This window comes from Thunnus thynnus, chromosome 10, assembly GCF_963924715.1.
Source record: "Thunnus thynnus chromosome 10, fThuThy2.1, whole genome shotgun sequence".
Lineage (NCBI taxonomy): Eukaryota > Metazoa > Chordata > Actinopteri > Scombriformes > Scombridae > Thunnus > Thunnus thynnus.
Window position 1 is genome coordinate 20,196,590 of NC_089526.1, and position 16,194 is coordinate 20,212,783.

The window sequence follows — 16,194 nt, forward strand, 5'->3', positions numbered from 1 at the left end:
TCACTGGAGGGCACGTCTTGCCATTTGTTTATATTTTGTGGATTCAGGTTTATGACTTCTTCATCTGCTATTTTAACAGTCTATAAACAAATTTCTATTCTCCCAGTAAGTTCTTTTGTTGGGCTGTAGATTTGTTTTGCTGATGAACTCTTCACTAGTGGCGTTGTACTGTGTGTAATTTGGTTGATGACCAGTAGTGTTTAGTGTGAGGTCTGCAGTAGATTACATCAGTGTTGTGGTTTTGAATAGGAAATAGTGTTACATTATGTTTCACTTAACACAGCTTGATTCAAATCACTAAATAAATCTCATTATTTGAAAATTAACTGAAAAAAAGAAATTTCTCTAAATCATACCATCAATTCCCATTTAGCACAAGTACTTTTAGGCATCTTTGCTTTCAAAAATGACTTGGACGATTAATAGACTATCAAAAACACTGTCTTTCTGATGATCAGTTGGTTGATCAATTGTCTCAGCTCTAATTTTATTTAGGACTGCTGTACCATTGTTTTCTTTTATTCATTATTGTGCATTTTTGATATTGATGTTGGCATGTTTTGCTATCTTTCCATTTATATTTGAAAAAAAAACAATGAAATACATTTTTTTAATTAGTGTTGTGGGGAGCAGGGAAACCCAGATTGGCAGCAATCAACTTCATTTTGTACTTGTCAGGAGAAACTGAATCAGCATCTGCTGACCACAAAAAGTCAGTTGACAAGTTTGTTAGTCACATCATCATCATCATCATCATCATCATCCAGGTTTCCCTCACTGGTCATCTCTCTAGAAAATGAACAGTGACCTGTTGATTAAACTGCTTGCAATGTGAATATATGGTCAGAATGCACAGTCTGTGTTTTATCATGAAGGGCTGTGTGCAGAGGAGGAATTTGATCCCTGAAAAAAATGAAGTCAGTATTTTGTTTTGATGAACCACTTTTTTATGTACACATATTATTTAATGGCTGTAAAGAAACTGGGATCCAACCTCATAATACTATTGCTTGGGCAAACATCAGTGTGGTTTCAGTTCCTCTTAGTTGACCGGTACATTAGCAAAGCAAGAAATCTCTTGAACAAGAGACTGTATGAAAGTGAACTTTCCCACCTCATACAGTTATCTGTACAATAGTACATGCTATTTGACGGTTTGAAGATACAGTATACCCTTTCATATTCTGCATACTATTATCAAAGTCAGCTTCAATTCAATTCTTATTTAGTGAATTTTGAGAATTCTCCTTCTGAGATCCATATGAGAGGTGCACTCTGGAGGCACAGCTGAATCAGCAGCCGCAGGGTGAACTGGACCGTGCTGACCACAGAGGCAGTGAATTCAAAGCATGAAAACTATTGAAATTTCAGCAACAAAAAAATGGAACAGTGTGAGAAAATATGTCCTGGGATACATAAAAGGGTGTTCCTGTCCTAAATATTTGCTTGCACAAGAGAGAGGAAAGTTGTTGCTATTTATATTTTATTTGACTTTCAAACACATCATTTTTGAAAAGTTGTTCAACAAACATTAATACATATGTTATGGACTTGTAGATATATGTATCTGTTACTAGTATATACTGTGCTTACACACACAGATGAACATAGACTAGTAGTGTGTATCTGACGCATCTCAGCGTTGTGTTATGACGACCAGATGCAAAACAAAAAATAAATAAAAATAAGTACATAGATTAATCAGGAGACCAAAAACAAAAGACTACAAGGCAGTGCGATATGAAACGTGGACTATGTAAATAATATTAGCTAAGTTTTCTCATTCCATTTATGTTACAAATATTCTGGCTATGTGCAACTTTTCAGGCGTCCTTAAAAGATTCATCATTGAATTCATAAACTTAGAGACTTATTGGTTTCTACAAAATTCTAAACAGATACCTCTGTAAAGCCTCTTATATTCTTATATTCTGTTATATTATTCGTCATGTTGGTGCAATTGACTTGTTTGTATCCTGATGTGACTACCTGCATTTAAACAATTAGATATGAGAGGCTGAGCTTTGCGTCATGCCCAACGATTTTGTTTTTCCAAAATCAGGGCAAAAATAGTGTGAGTGGAGTGGCTCATTTAACTTAGAAAAACAGTTATATAAAGTGGTAGAATGTCCAGAAACCCTTTATTTTAGTGAGTAATGATGAAATAATCATTAAAAGTTCTTGAAAAGTAGCTAACAACCCTGCTTGCAAAGCAGCTCTTAAGTGCCTGTATGAGATGGTAGTGAGATGAGGTCATTTATGGTTAGCATAATATTAAATTAATAGCCATGTGGTTTTAGGAGTGCATTTTATTGGGTATTTTGCACTAAGTACAAACAGGTATCAGCCTTATTATCAGAACTGATAGGAACTTTCTGCTTTATAAAAGACAATTTGCTTCATCATGCGACTGCTCGATAACCAATCTGCAGTCCCGAGGTGAGCAAATTGTGCACCAGAGGTAACACTCAGATTGCAGCGTTATCTAGGAACCTGACATGACAGAAAGCTCTTACAGTAAACATTCCCAGTGGGGATACATTCTTTGAGGTAACATAATGATCCAATGTGTGTATATCCTTACAGAGAAGCCAGTAAAGCCCAGCTTAGGGCATGCTCAGAGACAGCGCTTCAACCTGTATTGGATGACAAATCAGCCGTACGTAACCGGGCAAGAACTAACAGGAAATCAATGTATCCAGCCACCTATACTACATCAATACAGTGTCTCACTTTCTCGCCATAAGCCTGCTCCTATCACTGTCTTTTCTCTCTTCCTCTTGTTCTCTCGCTCTCTTTTTTTCCTCTCTCTTTTTTTTTTTTTTTCTCGCTGTGCCTCTGCAGTGTGCTTCTTTGAAAGCCACAGCATCTCTATTTTAAGGACATCTTTGTTTCTCTGCTTTGTATTCAAATGATCGGGCTCACAGGCAGGAGGATGCAGCTCCGAAGAGGTGGGAGAGGAGGAGAAGAGAGGTGGCGAGTCGGCTTTTGGAGTCAAGTTTCTCCCAACCAGATCTTCATGAGGTGATGACAGCTGGAGGAATGCACCGCTAATTCCCCTAACGTGGGTCACGTGACCCTTCGGGTTGGGTTACCGTCCAAAGCTATTTGAACAGGCCGGGTGGTCGTCAGAGAGAGAAAAATGCTCACCTACAATGTGTGTGTGTCATATACTGTAAATTTTACCTCAATCAGAAGCAGTGTGTATTTGCAGGAATATGGGGTTTGTTAGTGTCGCCTGGAACCAGACGTTGTGGTGGTGTGTGGCCTTCCCCAGTGGCCAGAGTAGACTGCACCTCCCAGCAACAATGAGTACAGCCAGCGACACATTTCTGTCTGTCTGGTAAGGCAAAGTGGGCCAGTTGGTTTGCAGTAGAGTGGGCTGCTTTATTATTTTTGGTTGTTGCAAAAAGCCTTTTACCACAACTCGATTTCCTTGTAGTGAGACTTTTGGTGGAAAAATTGGACGCCAGTGTATGTTTGCTTGTTCCTGGCCTGTCGTTACTAAGCAGCGTGAAGGTATTGACACTGATCTTGACATCTTAATCCTTCTCGACCTTGTGTTTACAGTACAGCAAGGCACTGTTTCTTTAGCTCTCTGTTGTTGACAACTGTTACCGTAAAGATAAGAAAGCAGCATGATGATTTAACATGTTTGGTCTCATTAAACCTTTGGTGGATCCATCGTTACCAGCTCATGTTGTGTGGACGAGCATATACCAACTTGAAAGAACTTCTTTTTAAATTTTAGTGAAGATCCCAAACTTTCCATATAGACAAATGTGTGAGGATGAAGTTATTAGCAAAACATCTGGAACCTTTCTTTTGATGTAATGGTGCAGCCATAAATTATGAAAAAACATACTCAGTTTTCTCACATAAATTCAATGGTGTCTGTTCATGCGGAAACATGAACATTTTTGGTTTCATTTGTTCATTTGTAATTAATGGTAAATTTAAGAAAAACATTGTGAACATTTGGACATGTGGACGAGGGATTGTGCTCAGATTTTAAAGCATTGTTGTACACAATTATTTTAATAGAAATATAGAAACCTTTATGCATATAGTAAGCAGCCTTCAGAACAATTTATGTTAGACATGTATTCATGTTTTCAGTTGATTCAGCATTTCACAACTCCATAAACACACACACACAATTTACTAAAAGACTGTCTTAGCTGCACTTGATTGTCATGTGTGATTGATGAGCTGTCTAACTCAGCCCTGGAGCTGCAGTCTCGAGATATAGCGGCTGCACACCGCACGCGCTTTTGATAGCCTTTCATACGATTGTCTCAGATGGCTGATAGAGTCACTACTGTGGGTCAGAGCTCTGTGCTGAGGACATAAAATGTCCTATCTTTCCCTCTTGTTATTCTCTAGGTGCATCTCAATTTCCTTAAACTGCATCCACGTTTCCCTCACTTGCGTCCTTTCCTTGCATCTTAGTCCCTCCCACCAATTCATGAAGAGATGCAAGGAAACCATACAAGGAGAGGAAATGAGGAAACATGTTTTTAGAGAAAGGAGACGTCCTTTCCTCTGAAGCGTCACATGAAGTGATGTCCATTTCTGATGACGGCAGCAGCTGATCACAGCTGATCAGCTGTCAGTCAGCTTTAACAGCTATAGTGACTTTAGACGGAGTTTGTGTTTGCACACATGTGTACTGTGCTAATACTAATAAAGGGGCACAGTTATCACTGTCAGAGCAGCTGTTTTCTCTCTGTAGCCTGTTACCTGTTTAACAAACACCTGCACATGAATAAAAACCGACATTCTTTATTTATACTGTGTACTGTGTCCTGCTCAGAGACACATGAACCATTTCTACTGGCAGAGTAGTATTTATATTATTTATTCATTATTTGCATCTGTATTTATTGATATTCTGATTGTGAATTCATTGTTGATTGACCCAGAATATGATTAGGGTGCCACTGGAAATTATTTATTAGGCTAAATGTTTCAGGGAAAATTGAAATGATGTAACTCATATCGAACCCAACGCTCAGGAGTTTTCCACCTCACGTGACTGAATGAAAATGAAGATAAATTATGCAAAATATAAATGTGTTTAAAATGTGTTTCTTGCTGACAGACTCTCCCTGACTTTAATTTTACCCATAACAAAAGTTAATGGGGATCATGAAAAGCAAAATCTTTCTAATAAATGAAAAAAGTTGTTTATGGTTCTTTTGTTGATCAGGCCGACAACAGATGTTTAACTAGATAGTGAATCAGAAAACAAATAGAATATAAAACTTGGGAGTGATACATTTGAGTTTAATCTGTAATCTGTGTCCACTCAGTGATGTTGTGATGTATCAGATCAGTCTGATCAGCTGCAGCGTCCAATCAATAACCGATATCCAATAAGAGAGCATATTGGCCAGTAATCCATGAAGGCTGCTCTCGTTTATCCTCGCTCCTCACGCCTCAACCAGTTCAAGCCAGGAGTGAGGAAAGATCAAATAAGAGTATTGAGGCGCACCCACAGTTTTGCACTTTTTCCAGCTCTCTCTAACACATGAGCTCACACACCTCCACATTCAAGCGCTCACAGAAACAAACACATATAAACAGACAGGTTCTGGCACACACTTTTTGTATATGTGTGTTGGGTTTGAAAGGCGGCTTACTAGGCGTTGATGCGTCCTGAGAGTCTCTGTTGACAGGCCACTAATGCAGCGTGGCACCGGGCAGAATGGGCAACAGGGGCTATGCAGGAGAGGAGGGAGAGGAAACTGTAAACCAACACTCGAGCTGAATGGAGTTGTTTGTCACTGCAGGTAGCAATTACTTGGACCAGACTGGCCTTAAGTAAACTCCCTGATCAGAAGGGTGCCCCCCTTACATGCCGGGCGCGGAGGCCGTGTTGAAACATTCTGCGGCCTGGTCCCCGTGTTTGAACACACTCAGGCTGAGCTTTTCACCTGTTGACTATTCCCCCGTGTCTGTATTTGTGCAGCACTAAAAGCACGAGCAGCTCCAATTTAACAGCTCAGATTAACAAAGTCACAGGTTACTGAGGTGTGCAGATAAGGCATGGCGCCAGGTCATGCACAGTGCCACAGCAGCGCTCGTTGTACCTGCTGCAGCCTCACACAGGATGTAGTACAGCAGCTGCAGAAAGGAGGAACTAGCAAAGGCTGTCCCATCACTGAGGAATCCATACGGGTGACTTCATAGAAAAAAGAAAAATCACAAAAAACATATGACAGTTGTCTATGGCCAACATGTAGAAGCAGATTTTGTTATTCTATAGTACATAAAATTACTGATAATATCATGTTTTCACTATCGAATAATCACAAAACTTTCTAACCTATGTAACCTCAAGCTCAAGTCCGGCAGGTAGTTATCTAATGAAAGTTACAGTATAAAGCAAGGAGCATAGTTTTCTCACGATGATAAGTTGTTGCATTGTATAGTTAGCAGACAGTTGTTTATTTTTCTTCTCTCCTATCATGTTAAGTGAAAACTATCGTCTCATCAAAGGTTTGCTTCAAGCCCATTTTTTTTCCTCTTTTTTTGTTGCGCCATGACTGAGAGAGCAAATATAAAGCAGCCAACTGTGAACGACGGGTACAGTAAGCTGCGTGGGAGAATTTGCACTGTGATCTTGACATCCACGCATCAGTGAAACTTGTGGGTGCAGGGAGGACAGCTTTTGAAAATGTCAGTTCCTCTTTCTATATTTATCCGTTCCCGCTCTCCGTGCTTTGTCACTCTTTTATTTCATTTGCACACCACTCGTGCTGCATTTTCATGTTTGAGCTGTCTAAAGGCAGATTATGTTTCTTTGACAGACACTCGATGTGTTTGTTAGCTCACTTTTTTTGTCACTAACATACTTGTATCATGTCACAAGACCATTTTGCCCTCTGGGCAGTAATGCTTAAGAGTCAGAAAATACTAATACTGTACAACTATCATGACGTTTCACCACTGTCACAAATTGCTAATGATAGATTAGGTCATTATATGATATGCCTTACCAGTCAGGGACTTTACTCAGGCCAGGCTACTTTCCACAATCACTAACCAGAGCAACCCTGGAGACATGATTTCCTGTAGCCTTCTTCATAATATACGTAAAGTTTACTTTGCTGCATATAAAGACAGTGGTTTTTATTAATGCCTCAGTGCCCTGGAAAAGGAAAAGATAATGAGAGTGTGTTGTGAGGGTGAAATTGAGAACTACTGTAAATGGGGAGTGAGTGGCCACAAAGGGGAGAATTCTGCATTTCTCTGTGTCTAAGAGAAATAGAAAAGAGAGAAGCAGAGAAGGAGTTAGAAAGCCCCTACGATAAAAGAGAGATGCTGAGTGAAACAGAGGGTGGTCAGTCTTTCAGTGTTTTACAGGATCAGATATCACATCTGCTGAGGATACATATCGATCGGCATTAACAAAAGACTAGCATGCTCAACTCCATTAGCTGGCTGGTTGGTTGCATGTGTAAGTCCTCTCTCCTCTAGCTGTATAATATTGCTGTCTGAGTATGTTTGTGTGAAAATGGATGTGCTTATGTATATTTGAAGACAAGCCTTTGGCCTTTTATGCTTCACTGCATTTATAGTTTTGTACCAAGGCACCATTAAACCTGGTTGTTGAACCTCAGTAATTTTGAGTACCAACCAAATTGTGTCCATGGAACAAAATATCAACAGTGTACTGAAAGTTGGCACAGATTGCCTTAGATTCTTAGCCTTGCTTATTCTTCCTTGCTTACTTTTATCTCTTGATTTAAACCATTATGTTGATTATTTTGAATTAGATATTTTATCTGATGTACTTTATCTAGGAAAAATTCATGATGCATTTTAAAGAGTTTACAACAATGTTCCCCATCTTAATTTAGCACAGTAGCATGCTAACATCATGCTAACATCAAACGTGTTTTGTTTTGCAGGCATGTTGTCATCAAAATACTGGACACATTTAAATTTTAAGTTGTAACAGTTTTTTGTGAAAATGTTGACTCACACAAGTCCTGAAAAACTGTTTTGTGGCCATTCATTGCCCACGTGTGAATCAAGAGCACCCTTTTTGTTTCACAAATTGCTGTCAGATCCAAGATTTATTTCCTCAGAAACTGTTTTGGTATCAATATTAAAATCTTCATTCCTCTGCTCAATAGTGTTTTAATACTATATACTGGGGCGCTACAGTCAAAATCATCTGCAGATGTTCCGCTTGTCATGCTGTCTTATCAAACCAAACTTGTTGTAGCTGTACCTCAGGAGAATACTGCATAAGATGTATGGAATAATCAAGTTTTAAGATTTTATTTTGAGGTGGAGGGCGAAGCAATGATACAGCTACATTTGCCCGCGTAATGACTAGATTTAGAGGTTTGACATCCTGTTTTTCTGTCCGCCCGTTGGATATATAGATGTCTTCTTTGCACTCAGTTATTTTCCAAATGAATGTAAACAGGTAGAGCAATACAGAGCCACAGTGGCTTTTATACACTAGGTGGGATCCCTCTTTAAATGGATCTTATTTCTATCATAATACCGCAGTCATATGGACAGAAGAGGGTCAGTTTACTGGAACACCACACGTCTGAAATAATCTGCCCTCAGAACATAGACAACCCTCTCTGAATTTTCCCATATTTGCACCTTTTACTGCCTGTGTCTGCAGTTTATGGGGTGAAAGACCAAAAATATGTCATGTGTATGGTTGTGTGTAACTGCACAAACCATTCATTTGGTCTAAATTATAGTCTGTGGCTGAACCAAAGCAACATTAAAAGTTTCTTTAAAGCATGATATTTGCATTTTAGGTGCTTCTGCATTATATTATATAGGTACGTTTGTGTCGTATACGTGAAATTGCCTCATGTGACCATACCACAGGGGAGCCATTGTTTCCGTTTACTGTAAATGAGAACAGCTTTGCATAATGTGAGCCTGACATGCTTGGGGCCAGTGGGTAGCATATGGTCTCTGTTTATTACAACATCATGAAAGCTTGCTTTCACATTCTTTGCACATCCCATGTTGATCCCAATACTCCAAATTGTTATCTCTTGTGTTGTTGCTTACATGGCTGTTGAACTTAACACCTCCTAGCTCTCTCTAGCTTCTAACCAGACTACTGTGTGTCTGCAGCCTGGTCCCCGGCCTTGCTAATCGTTACGTCTGTGTAGAGCAACTTTCCTGTCAATCATCGCCACAGTGGCAGTTTTGTTCCCGGGCCTCTGCCCTCTCTCCCCACCTTCCCGTCAGAACCCCTCAGTCTGAGGAACAGAGGACAAAGGGATGATGGATGGGTGAAAGTCCCTCACAGGGAAGTACAGTATAGAAGGTGTGTGCTGTAAAGGGTGACAATGAGCACATTCAGACAGACACAATACAGTGCCTCGGCCAGCATAGCCAGCAGCCTGTGAGAGTAGCCCAGCATCAGGCCAGCACAGCGGTCCCTACAGCAGTAAGCCAGCAGCCACACGGAGCGAGGGGTAATCACCAAGTCCTGAACAACACTCCTATTGACTGGAACCAAATAAAATAAGAGAGGAAACACAGAGCAGAGGAGAAAGAATAGGGGGCATTTGGACGATCCAAGAAAAACAGCACAGGGGAAGACGAGAGGGAAACAAAACTTAATTGGTAGAGATTTGATAAAGAGAGCAAACCGACAGCTTAAATGAGGTTGAAAAGAAAAACAAAAATGAAATGTACTGTAATTGAGCAATTAGACAAAAAGGGAAGCAGCTCTTTCTTTTGACTCATCCCATCATCTGGCTGTGACTCCCGCCAGGCCACCACATGTTGCTGTCCTGTGAGGATCCATGTTCCCTCTGCCTGCTTTCTGATCAGTAGCCCAGCCATCCACTAGCTCTGTGTGCCGGCTCGTCGCTGTGTGAGTGTGTTTATTTTAGAGTGTGTGACTCACACTTCCTGTGCTCTGCCAGTGCAGGCAAAGCTCTATGGAACAGCAGGACCTCCGTTCATTCTCAATTCTCTCTTTCTCTTTCTGTTTCTCTCCCTCTCTCTCATGTTGCACCGCTGATAGGCCCAACCCGAGCTCTGCGTAATGCGGGGGCTTGCTTGAATGGATGCCACTCTGGAATTCATTTACAGATGCGGCACAGTGGCACTCTGGCTGGGACTGGGAGATTTACGTAAATGAGCCATGTAGGCTGCTTGTTTATCACTTCGGAAGAAGGCTGTTGTTTTTTCTTTTTTCTTCATCCACTGCTACAATAAGATAACTTAGCTGATAAGGAGGTGATAATTGCAGGGAATTGCCTCCAGGGCTCTGTGTTGCAGGGGAAAACCCCATGTAAGACCTGTTTGTAATCCTATCTATGGGCAGTGTGCCACTGCCAATGAATGTGCACAAGTTCAAGAAACATCAGCAGGCAGTTCCTGTCCCTAATCTATAGATTTTGGTTTCACTTTCTTGGTTTGTCATGAACTTTGGTTGCATTGCAGTGATGATTTTTAGATGTTACTCATTCTACGGGAATCGCTCTCAGTTCCTTCTCGCTGGCATCTTCCTCCTCCCCTTACATTTATACAGTGGAAACATTCATTTTAGTGTCTTCCTCTCTCCCTCTCTCTCTCCATCACTCTGTTTTTGCCTCACCCCCACCCTCCCTCTTTCTCTCTGTCCCTCTCTCCCTCTCTCGGCAACACACCCACTCAAAAAGTCATATCCGCTCTCACTCTCTGGCTCTCCCTGCTTGTCTCACAGTGCCTGTGAAGCGTCTCTGAGGGGGAAGACCAGACTGCTCTGTCAGGTAATCTAAACTCTGTCTGTTTCTCTCTCTCTCTCTCTCTCTCTCTCTCTCTCTCCCTCTCTCCCTCTCTCTCTCTCTCTCTTTCTTTCTCTCTCTCTCTCTCTCTCTCTCTCTCTCGCTCTCTCTCCCCCCTCACTCTCTGTCTTCCTCTCTTATTTAATCCATCTTTGTCTTTCTCTCTCTTAGTCTAACTCTCCTCAGTCTTCCCCTCTTCTCTTTCACTCATTATTTCTTTACTTGTCAGCTACAGTAAACAGAATTATTTAGTTTTTGTAGCAGTTGTAATTGTATGGAATTGTGTATGTATTTGATGATTTATTATTGAAAATGTTCTATTTAATGTAATGTGATGTATCTCAGTACTTTGGTTTAACACCCAGAGGTGTTTGAAGGATTTAACTTCATCCACTTTGTGAATGTCAGACGCTCTTTTTCACTGGTTTAAGGATAACAAGTGTTTTATCATGTCAAAGGGTGTCACTGAAGGTGTTGGACACACAACACAAGGATTTTACTTCACAAATTTAATTCAAGTTGGAAAGAGTTTCCTTTCCAGTACAAGACTTTATATATATGACACTTATTGTGTGATTGTCCTGGTAGAGGGATCACTCCTCTGTTATTTTCCCATTAAAGTTAGTGTTTTTGTGGAGTTTTCCTTACCCAAATCGAGGGTCTAAGGATGTTCTGTGTTGTACATATTGTAAGCCCTCTGAGACAAATTTTGGGCTACATGAATTGAATTGACTCACTGACTAAGTGGCGACAAAAACATGATTTCCATCCGTGAAGGTCTTGGCCTCAAATAAAATGATGGAAAACCCAGCAACCTGCAATTTAGTCAAAGTTGTGGTCACTTTGTTTTTACAGTTGATTATGTCACCAGAGGACCAGGGATATTATTAAAACTCTCAGTGCAATCTTCTCCTGTCGTCGAGGTGTGCATTACGCGGCTCCGCTGAGCCTCCCGTGTTTGATTTAAAGGCCGGTATTGACCTGCAGTTCACTGGCTTGTATTTAATCAAAGTGAACACTGCGACGGTTGTGAACTGCCTGTCTTATCAAAGCCCTGTGAAATCCTTCTCTACACCTTCTCGCCTCAGAGGTGCAGCAATCCAGACGCATCCCGCTCTGAGCTCAGAGAGAGAAAGAGAGAGAGAGAGAGAGAGGGAGAGAGAGAGAATGAGTGAGGGCTCTGGTATGCGTTGTGTTTTCAGACGGCGTCCTCCTTAGTGCTACTGACAGAAGTGATATCCCTGGGTGAGCGAGAGTCTTGGTCTCTGAGGTTTTACACTCTCTCTGGCGTCTGGTTCTGTCTTTGGGGTTTCTTTTCCTGTCATTTACTACCAAAGCAAACTGCTGTGATTAGTTAGTGTTACTGTCTAGGATTTGGGGCTTGAGTTTGATTGACAGCTCTGTGTTTTGGTGGTGGTGGTGGCAGCAGGGGAAGGACTGTGATTTAAGTTTTTTCCATACACCTTATATTTAGAGAATGCTGCAGAGCCTCTTGTGCAAGATCAAATGCTGTAACGCTTCACTGAGATTAGGACTAGTGCGGTTCAAGCTGTCGCAGACGCTACCGTATGTGTTCGTCTGCTGTGACATCGACCCGTCGTCACTCAAAGGGGCTGGATGTCAAGGGTCATGCCAGCTTGTCAATGCATGCAGAGGCCGAGCATTTCCTCTCCTCACTTCCTGCTGCCAGTGTGTGCCTGTAGTCAGAGAGGATGCTGGGAGATAAATTTAGACCTCCAGCTCCCTCTCCATCTGCCGTTGCTCAGAGTAGGCTGGTTTCCATGGGAACCTGCACCAGGCTACCGCCAGTAAGAGAGAATGGGGAGAGAGAGAGAGAGATGTGTGTGTGTGTGTGTGTGTTTGTTTGTGTGTGTGTGTGTGTATGTGTGTGTGTGTGTGTTTGGGTGGGGGTATGACAGCACATTTTTTTAAAAAGCACTTAAGAGGGTTTATCTCTTCTCGGGGCACAAGGTAATTTAATATTTAGCCCATATTTTTATCCATCATTACCAGCTGCATGAATACGTCTAGATATTGATGAGGAAATAACACAAAATCTTTCGGTCGTCCTCTCCTGTGCATGATAATGAAGTTTTAACTGTAAAACTGCTGCAAAGCTCCTGCGCTACTTACTGAGCAGAAGTTGAGCTAAATGGTTGTTTTATTGGATTTACAGTTGTAGAAGAATAACTGCCGGACTTGATCGATGCAGCAGAGATGACGGAAGGAGACAGTGTGTGACAGCATGTGTGTGTGTGTGTGTGTGTGTGTGTGTGAAGGAGATGGAGTGTGAGCTCTTCCGTGTGTCAGGGCTCCCCTGGGTACCTGCATCAGGGCCTGTTTTCTGCTGACAAAGCCTCTTTGCATATCTACACATACCCCACATACACACACATTTCTACACGCACTCCTCAGTCATTCTCTCGTCTACTCTCTGTGGACCAGTCATTAATCACATTTTAGGCACAGACACCAGAAACTAGTTCACACAACAAATCATTGCAGATACCATGAGACTGTTCTGTGAATAAACATACCGATGATTCAACATGGTGCGGAGGTGGGAAAATGGTGGTGGTGGTGGTAGTGGTGGTGGGGGGGGGGCTACTAATATTAGCTTTGCGGTTTTAATCTGACCTTCAATCAAAATAATAAATAAATAAATAGCACTGTATAACAGCTGCATCAGTGGTTTCCTGTTAGCGCCACAATCTAAAAATAGAGCACAGAGAAAAGCCCTGCCCCACCATCATCAATAAGGTTAGACAAGGTGTGTGTGACGTCTTATTTTGATATCATTTTCATCTACAAGTAACTGATTTCCATTAAATATGTGTATACAAGCCCGCAGTGCATTTGAGGCGCCGTTGATAACAAGTCATGTCTGTGGAATGAGGACGATGAGAAAGAAAAACCCCTGGTCCAACAGCAGGAGGATTGCCTGAGTAGAACCAGGGCAGGTCACCTCAGGGCAGTGCAGTTGATTGGCTGGTCAGATCTGTCAGAGTAGATTTAAGGCTGCTGTGAGTTAGCGGGTACAGCTCTTGGGGGAGTCGTACTGTAACACTGTATGCGCGCTGTAGGGTGTGCGTGCGTGTGTGTGTTTTGGCTTAATGTAGGCTAGACTCTGGCATTCCTTCCCCTCATCTTCCTGGCAAGGCCCTGACTGTGTGTTTCCCCTGCTCAGAGCTGGCAGTCTAGGCTGCTATGAATAATGTAAGTAGTGCTCTCCCCAACCTTAAAACCTTCTAATCGTCCTGTTTAAGGGCTGCATCAACAGCTATGCCAGAGATCATTAAGCTTAGACTCTGATAACCAACCACATTTATTACAGGGGGGGGGGGGTTGAGGAGGACTGTTTGTCTTGCTTTTTGTGCTCTCCCTCCTGCTCAATCTTTCTATTTTCTATGCACAACATCATCTTTCTTCACATCCAGACCCACTCACTTTGTACCCATATTTTCCCACTGTGTTGCCTCTCTAACCCTTTCCCTCTCTACTTTTTAATGTTTTTATTGTCATCTCAATTTCCTCTCTTATGTTCATGTGTGTGAGGAATAACACTATTCAGACAGGATCTGATATTTAACTCTTTGTGAGCCCCTTTCCCTCCTGATCTAACTTATCTACATGTAACTCCATAGCTCAAGACAGAAAAAGCTATATATATACATACAAAAGTCTTCCTGTACAGCTGAGAAAGTGAAACACGAGCAAAATGAAAACGGAGAAGTGATTTTTAATGGTGTTGGTTTGGTTTGTTGTGCTGCCTAATTGCTGATTGTTGATGGTAAAAAAAAATCTGCTGTTATCAAAGCACTGGTCTGCTTGGAGAGAGACACACTAAACAGATGATCGGTCCTTAGCAGATGTGGGGGAATGTGGAGATGGAGCTGCGAATCTGTCAAGTTGTTTCCAAGAGGAAGAGTGATTCTCTTTCTTTTTTTTCCCAGTGTAAACTGGCTCTAATGAAGGCTGACTGTGCAGAGTGGTTTTTTTAGACATATGGAGAGAGAGCAGAAGTATGGCTCATTAAAAAAAAACTGTCAGTGCTGCCTTGCCACCGCTGGCACCTTAAGCTGCAGTCTTCTGCCTGGGCCTGTTTATTCAGCCTCTGGATCACTGATTCACTCTTTTCTCTCTTCCCCACCTCTTCTCACTTCATCTTGCACTCTTTCTTACTCTACTTCTTATGAATATTTATGATATTATATCTATACATTTTCTCTCTCTCACCTCCTCTCAGTCAGTTTCTGCATTTGCTCTGTATCAATGTGAAACTTTCGAAGCCCCCGTCCCTCATTATCCTCTCTCCGGGCATGTTCTTGACTGTCAGAGGCGATGCATGTTGTGTACATCATCACAGAGATCTTCAGCTATGAGGTGAACACACACAGCATCCTCCTTCAGTGAGTGCTGATCTCCAGACAGAGTCGGGGAGCTGCGAGTAGTGTCAATGTCTCAGACGATGATTGATACTCTGGATGAGGTTTTTGCTGGGATTGTCAGCGGTTGAGCATGGCTGCTCAGTGAAAATGTTATCATTGGCCCCATCCATTCCCAGAGTATGTTTTGATTGGCTGCAGCGCAAGAATCCCATGTCTCGAGTTGAGACGGAGTGCAGGATTTGTACTAAGTGGGGAAATATTACAGCACATACATCTTGATAAAAGAGGAGATTTCACCGTACCTTCATCTCTAAGTCTTCATGATCAGCCGTACTTGGATCCTCATAAAGGCAGCTCTCTAGCAGTGTGTGAGTGGGAAATATTACAATAGATCTATCTTGATAAAAGGTCTCACAGTACCCTCTCTCAATGAGTTTCGTAGCAAGCAACCACTCTTGGCCCCTTATAAATACTGCACCCTGGTGGCTGTATAATAGTAGAGTGTGAGGGGTGTAGACCCAGTAGTCCACTAGACAGAGTTAAACACAGTTATCCACTAGAAAACAGCCCCCTCCATTTACCCCCTTTAGGTTTACTGCCAGATCAGATATGCATAGGCTATATAGCCAACATTTGTTTTGACTCCTTGCCCTGACACTGTGGTCTCCTCTGTTGGTGCCAGTGCTGTGGATGCTGCCTGGCTGGCCCTCAGCTGCTCTGACTCCTGCAGAGTAGGCTAGTCATGGGTCAGATATGAATCAGATACATCTGTTTTGAGTAGGGGTCTCAATTTGAAAGGTGTTTTTAGTTTTTATTTAAATTCTAAAGAGATTTACACGTGTTTGTACACTGTGTGGACATGCACATAGTACTAGATGCCTCAGATCATTTTGTCTTTTTAACAGAACATCTTGACCTAACATTTCTAAATAGATTTACAGCAGGTTTGCCTCTGTCTCCTGAATCACTGCACACAATCTGCTTATTAAGAGGTGAAGCCAGCACAGATGACAGCAATAACATGCTGCTGA

The 16,194-nt window shown here is 41.8% G+C and overlaps 1 protein-coding gene across 3 annotated transcripts in view; it reads left to right on the forward strand.

Annotated features, from left to right (window-relative positions):
• The window catches only part of LOC137191680 (transcription factor HIVEP3), a 42,364-nt gene that overhangs the window by 11,902 nt on the left and 14,268 nt on the right, over positions 1-16,194 (forward strand). Inside the window, exon 2 of one of the 3 annotated variants that reach the window (XM_067601974.1) lies at positions 10,715-10,760. The exons of the other annotated variants lie outside the window; for them this stretch is intronic. The gene's annotated coding sequence lies outside the window, so the exon portion shown is untranslated. The remainder of the gene's footprint in view (positions 1-10,714; positions 10,761-16,194) is intronic. 3 annotated transcript variants of the gene reach the window in all.